Source organism: Cherax quadricarinatus, chromosome 79, assembly GCF_038502225.1.
Source record: "Cherax quadricarinatus isolate ZL_2023a chromosome 79, ASM3850222v1, whole genome shotgun sequence".
Lineage (NCBI taxonomy): Eukaryota > Metazoa > Arthropoda > Malacostraca > Decapoda > Parastacidae > Cherax > Cherax quadricarinatus.
The window spans coordinates 14550646-14558049 of NC_091370.1; the positions used below are offsets into that span (position 1 = coordinate 14550646).

At 42.1% G+C, this 7404-nt stretch overlaps 1 long non-coding RNA gene across 2 annotated transcripts in view; it reads left to right on the forward strand.

Moving 5' to 3' along the window:
* The window catches only part of LOC138855061 (uncharacterized), an 82682-nt gene that overhangs the window by 28507 nt on the left and 46771 nt on the right, over positions 1-7404 (forward strand). For both annotated transcript variants that reach the window (XR_011394213.1, XR_011394212.1), the window contains exon 2: positions 6355-6445. This is a non-coding gene — a long non-coding RNA (uncharacterized lncRNA). The remainder of the gene's footprint in view (positions 1-6354; positions 6446-7404) is intronic.

A 7404-nucleotide genomic window follows, 5' to 3' on the forward strand; every position in this document is an offset into this window, starting at 1 on the left:
TTACGTCCAAAACAACAACCGTGAAAAAGTAATGAACATTCAAGCGCTTTCGTGAAAGTGCTAGGATGTTCACACTTTTTCACAGTGGTTGTTTTGCATATCGTGATATCACCTGTTTACTGTGATCTTACTACATCAGTGACTTCTATGTATCAATAATTTGTCACTTTATGTACAAGGATACCTTTATGGTGAACTGCTTTGACATATTACAAACAATCTGCCATCCAAAGTACGTTACAGCATCAGTGCCTCAGAAATCACTGGTCAGTATTTAGAATTAATGATTGGTTCCTGATCAATCGACCTGCCAGTTTGAAAAAGCTTCGGCTTAAGTTATCAACTTGCGTGACTGTGACATTCCAGTAGCACCCACCAAAAAAAAAAAAAATAGGCTTTGTGATGTACTTATAATAAAAAGGTAGGCTTTTGTGAAGTGAATGTTCCAATAACAAACTGTAATGTAGGCCTACATGTACTGGTAGACAACCTTTGCTTGGTTCACTATGATATATATTATATGAGCTGAATGGAAATTAACTTTTTATTTATTTAAAACAGCTCTAATGCAAATAGTTATTAGAAATGGTCATTTAGATCAGCTTAATTATCAGCTGATATTATGATTGTATACGATAATATGGATGAAGAAAATGATAATTTGATGAGCACTGTACGATAATTCTGCTAAAAAATTTTTGGCAACTTGCGAGAGACACGGACTAAGAGATGTTGCAGTCAACGGCCTAGCCTAGTGGGCCACTCTCCAGCACAGTCCGTCACTCCCAAGCTAATGTACTAGTACTCTCGGACAGTCAGGACGTGGACATGTGATCATGGTTTTTTTTTTTTTTTGTAGGGTGAGAGGGCCTGCCAACGCGTCTTGTAATGTGGTATTTATTTTTTAAGAGGGATAGGTAAGCCATGGAAATGCCTCTTTATCAGATGACCAAACACTCCATGGAATGGGTAATTATATAACTTTAGTGTGTTAAGAGAAATTGTCATACATTTTTTCCTAAGAAAATGCCACCGCGGTTGGCTTGCAATGTAATCTTTTTCTGGCTTCACCTCAGTTTGGGTCATTATTTATCCTAGTTTTTATCTGCCGAGTTTGTTATTGCTGCTTGTAGTCTCAGAAGCAGGAACCTGCAGTTATGTTCCTTGTCTTCCTGTTGTTTCATACTACTATTCAGGTTCCTAAGACAATTATGGAAAATGTTTGAGTGAGCTTCTAAACTTCATGTAAAACGGAATTTGTTTATTTTATTCGTGAATGAGCGCTAAACCAGTTAGGTCTTATACAGTATACCTGGAGAAGGTTTCGGGGGTCAATGTCCCCCGCGGTCCGGTCTGTGACCAGACCGCGCTGTGGATCAGGGCCTGATCAACCAGGCTGTTACTGCTGGCCGCACGTAAACTGATGTACGAACCACTTACAGTTTTGAAATTTTGGGAAATATCCGTCATATTTTTTTTTTTCATGGACTTGTTTGGGAGACTAGTCACCCGAGCACTATTCACGGATTCCACCACCACCCAATATTTGAGTGAGTGTTATAGCCGCCGTTGCACACACCAGTAAGCCACATGGACTATTAGAATTCAGAGTTACCTGGAGGTTATTCCGGGGATCAACGCCCCCGCGGCCCGATCCATGACCAGGCCTCCCGATAGATCAGGACCTGATCAACTAGGCTGTTACTGCTGGCCGCACGCAGTCCAACGTACGAGCCACAGCCCGGCTGATCCGGCACTGACTTTAGGTATCTGTCCAGCTCTCTCTTGAAGGCAGCCAGGGGCTTATTGGCAATTCCCCTAATGCTTGATGGGAGGCTGTTGAACAGTCTTGGGCCCCGGACACTTATGGTGTTTTCCCTTAGTGGAAGTATAATTATCCTATATTATTGCTACAACATATCATGGGGTGCGAACTGTATGACGAATGAGTGAAAACACTTATTTAGGAGGATAGTTCACAGCCAGTGGCGTGTCGTGAAAATTTTTTAATGACACTAGAGCTGAAATATGAATATTAATATCCCCACAATCCGTCGGTATCAACGTTTTCAGTACTTGAACATTCAGGAACACCGGGAAGGGTACCTTGATGCTTGTGAAAAAATAAAGGCGTGTAAAAGAGCTCAATGCGGGAAAAGTTTAGAGAGGCAACTTGATCTAGGTAGTGTAATACTGTACCTGTTTTTTTCTGGGGCGCGTATGAAGATTATGGCAGGTACAGCGGACAGACCTGTTATGGAGGAGGGTGGTAATTGTTGGGGGTTGTGAGATAAGGTTGTATGAGGGGTGTGTGTGATTGAGGGCTTGTAAATGGGGGTTCTGGTTAAGGTGGTGATAGGGGTTAGTAGCTGGGGAGTCCATGGGTAGAGGAAAGAATGATCTTGAACAGGGAACAGTAGAAAGTTAGATAATAAGATTATGGAACACTGGAGTGATAATTTAAGACTACGGAACACTGTGGCCACAGAACAAGATTGTAAAAACAGTCCACACAGCACAGGAAACAAAAGTTATGCTTCCCGCTCCTCCACTACCCTTCCCTTTCTCTACCAGTACCCCATCTTTTGCTGCCTCTAACCCCCTGAAAAACCTACCCTGTATGTTGAAATATTCGAGGGGAACAAATATCCCCCACCTGTATGTTGTGAGTATACCAGCTCACCCACATAGCCGTTAGACTGTTCCCACGGCTTGAAGTATGTTCGGGGTCACAGACTTGACCCTAGTATATCAGAGCCGGCTCATTGAGGGTCATGTAAGCAGCACACTGCTGCTCACCTCTAGATGGTAAAAAGATCCTAACATCCTTCCTCTTCCTTATTTCTGAAACCTCCTTCGCCTTTTCCATCCTTTAACGGGAGGTGCATTGATACTGATGAAGGGCTCTTTAGCCGAGTAATTGAAGCTACCTTCCCCTTCCATGGATCAGATTGCTTCGGAATCCCCAATTGCTATATGACCCTTAAGAGTTTAACGCTTTCCTCCTATGAATGCAATAATTATTTTTTTTATGTGCCCTCTCCGCTTCTCTTACCTTTCCTTTCCCATCCCTTCCTCACTCTGTTTATTCCTACCACTTTCCCTATCCCATTCCCCTCTCGGCTCCTGGCTGGCTCTGGTATCAGGTACGACCAAGGACATCTAAAAATACCCATCTTTCGCACACTATACGACGAGCGGCGCTACGGCTAACCTTTGGAGGCGTCGATAACACACCAGGTGCATATACTCATTCACATACGTATTCTTGTATTTGCGGGGGTCGAAGTCTGGCTTCTGACCTCGCCTCTTAAGCTTCACCGGTCGTCATTACTGCCTCTTGGCCTCTTGAGCCCATTTATCCTTTTTGTATACACTTGAAACTGTCTCTCACTCCATCAGTGGCGCTCTGAGCCTTGGATTTTTTTTTTTTACATTATGTATTTTTTCTTTAGTCATTTTAGTTCTTGCGATGGTTTGTCGAGCTCATTTGAATATATAAATTATTATATAACCCGATGAGGGTTATATAAGATCTAGGAAATACTAGGTAATCGTGTTTGATCCAAAGGGCTGGGTAGCTCCAAATCCTTGGATCAAGGGATTTTTACCAGCATCAAGGAGAGGATGATATTAAGCTTCATTGTTGCAACTGTAGTTAAAATTCACTAATCACTAAAGAAAAATATTTTGAAATGTCTTTGATAGGACTGGGCCACGGGGGTGTTGACCCCCAAAACAATCTCTAGGTGATCCGAATTTAAAATTCTTTAGGCTGTCTGGGAACTTCAGTTGTTGCTGACCTGCATCACTGATTGATGTTGACAGCCTTAGCGTACGTACCTCCTTGACTTAGTGATGCTTGTGCCAACAGTTTTTGGAGAGGTGAAATCGTCACCCCTTTTAACCATTTTTATTTCCATAAAACGCCAAATTGTAAAAATATTGTGAGTTTAACCTGAATACAGCATGGGGCCAGCCTGATAGGGGTGCGGATGTGAGGAAGGAGAGACTGTACTGCTGGTGCTGGTGGAGGAGAGGGAGTTGTGGAAATAGTTTTGTGGATGTGGTTGTGGTGGCGGTGGTGGTCAGTGGTTGTGGTGGGAATGGTGGACAGTGGCTGGTGTCCAGGAAAATAATGAGGGGGGAATGGAGGTGTACTCGCCTATATGTGGCTGCAGGGATCGAGTCACAGCTCCTGGCTGTTTGTGCTCACCTACTTGTGTTTGCGGTAATTGATTCCCAGCTCCTGGGTCCTGTCTCTTAACCAGTGATCAACCGAGTGGATACTTAGCGCCAGTATACCAGGTTTTCTTAGGTAAAATTTGGTATATCAGCAATATTCTGCAACTCTCTCTGATAGTTACATAGAAAAAAAAAACTAGCTGTTTCCCTGCCACGTTTTATCACACAGGATGATTTTTAATAATACGCAATCTTGGTATATTTACTGAAGGAACCTTTCACCATGATGGAGAAGATCAAGAAATCATTCTTGGCAAAACATTTCCTCAATAAAATATGCTTACAGTACATAGGTGACACTAGAGGTTTCCTTTCCAAATGACTATAAGGACATAGAAGTACTATCACTGTTCGTTTCTATTGACTGACACATGCCCCTCTACTTTTTGTGCGTAAATTTTAATATTCCTCAGCTGCAAGAATCCTAACTGATATAAAAAAAAAATGAAATGTGCTTGATGTCAGCACGAAGGTGCCTTATCAGTGATTACATTTTGGCAGACCTTTCAGTGACACTACTATTTTACAGTAAGAACTGGAATCTAAGTTATTGGAGATGTCATGCAGAATTTATAAGTCATTTACGGTAGTAATATCATCTGGTGCCCAACACACTCTTGTAATGTATATATATTCCTTGTTATGGTCGTGGCAGCAGTTATGCTAACCTTTATGATGGCAGTTTGAAATAACTTTTTTTTCAAAGTGCAGTAAAATGACATTATAACGGAAGATTTTGACACTATGCACTTCATAATAAGAACCTTAAGACTAAAGGAACACTGCAGTAAACCAACCATACCACGGGCGGGATTTGAACCTGCAGTAAGCCCACTGACCCATACCTGGAGGTTACCTGGAGGTTATTCCGGGGATCAACGCCCCCGCGGCCCGGTCCATGACCAGGCCTCACGATGGATCAGGGCCTGATCAACTAGGCTGTTACTGCTGGCCGCACGCAGTCCAACGTACGAGCCACAGCCCGGCTGATCCGGCACTGACTTTAGGTATCTGTCCAGCTCTCTCTTGAAGGCAGCCAGGGGTTTATTGGCAATTCCCCTAATGCTTGATGGGAGGCTGTTGAACAGTTTTGGGCCCCGGACACTTATGGTGTTTTCCCTTAGTGCACCAATGGCGCCCCTACTTTTTATTGGGGGCATTTTGCATCGCCTGCCCAGTCTTTTACTTTCGTAGGGAGTGATTTCTGTGTGCAGATTTGGGACCATTCCTTCCAAGATTTTCCAAGTGTAGATTATGATATATCTCTCCCTCCTGCGTTCCAACGAGTACAAGTAAAGTGCTTCCAAGCGTTCCCAGTAGTTAAGGTGCTTGACAGAACTTATACGTGCAGTAAAGGATCTCTGTACACTCTCTAGATCTGCGATTTCACCTGCTTTGAATGGAGATGTTAATGTACAGCAGTATTCCAGCCTAGAGAGAACAAGTGATTTGAAAAGGATCATCATGGGCTTGGCATCTCTCGTTTTGAAAGTTCTCATTATCCATCCTATCATTTTCTTTGCACGTGCGATCGTGGCACTGTTGTGATCCTTGAAAGTGAGATCCTCAGACATTACTACTCCCAGGTCTCTTACATTATTTTTCCGCTCTATTGTATGGCCGGAGTCAGTAGTATACTCTGTTCTAGTTATTATCTCCTCCAGTTTTCCATAACGGAGTAGTTGGAATTTGTCCTCATTGAACATCATATTGTTTACCGTTGCCCACTGGAAAACTTTGTTTATATCTTCTTGGAGGTTAACCGCGTCCTCAGCAGATGACAGCCTCATGCAGATCCTAGTATCATCCGCAAAGGATGATACGGTGCTGTGGTGTATATCTCTGTCTGTCTGATATGAGGATAAGGAATAAGATGGGGGCGAGTACTGTGCCTTGTGGAACAGAGCTCTTCACTATGGCAGCCTCCGATTTAACTCTGTTGACCACTACTCTTTGTGTTCGATTTGTTAGGAAGTTGAAGATCCATCTCCCCACTTTCCCAGTTATTCCTTTAGCACGTATTTTATGGGCTATTACGCCATGATCGCATTTGTCAAATGCTTTTGCAAAGTCTGTGTATATTACATATGCATTCTGATTTTCTTCCAGTGCATCCAAAGCCATGTCATAGTGATCCAGTAGTTGTGAGAGGCAGGAGCGACCTGCCCTGAACCCATGTTGCCCTGGATTGTGCAGATAGGTAAGTTCTCAAAACCAGCCCTTCTTACTCATTCCTGAGGATTAAAACTGCACATTTTCACTTTGAACGTCGTAATGAGAAGGTTGATGTGCTTCAGGATTTATTTTTCAAAACCCTGAAGAACCATATTAAAACAGCATTGTTCCAGCGTAAATTATTTACTTTGGGATGAGGTTGTATGCAACCACGCCATTATACAGTAGCTTCTTTTTAGTTGGCAAAGTCACAGGCTGCTGCGACTTGCTACCCCACACACGTTCTTGACTGGATAAAGTTAGTATAATATTGTTAGTTAGCTATTAGAGCGACACTAAATGTCGCATATTATTTATTATTATTATTATTATTATTATTATTATTATTATTATTATTATTATTATGTGGAAGCTCTAAACCCACAGTTTGTTAATTGTGTGTTAAGTACACTTCATTGGTCTCTGCTTTCAAAATGAAATCGTAGAGTCAGTTGAAATGTGGGACAGTTTGTTTTAGGACACGGAACAAAAGCAAGTCAACTGGGACACTCAGAATCTGTTGCAGAATTAACACCTCGCGAGGGACGCCTTTCCTGTTTGTCTCTTCTGTCCTCCTCATATATTTCCATTTCTACTAATAACTTCCGTCCCTCGGAGAACTCATGAACTCATGAGTTTCGTTCTTAAAAAAAAAAAAACAGTATTACTTGCTGTCAAGTAATACCGTATTTTGATCTGCATAATTTATTTTGGAGTTAAGCTAAGCTAGATATCCCATTCTATTGAATCCTAGGTTTGGGTCGTCGGGGAAGAACATCTGTTACAGGTATTAATGCACGCTCATTTAAATAATTTTGTAAATTGTTTGCGTCTAGTGATTTTGATAAAGCTGAAAACGTCACATAATGTGCTCGGTGGATAATCAACTGCTGGCATAGTGCTTGATATCTAACCCACTTTGCGCAAAGTAGTGTGTTATATTGT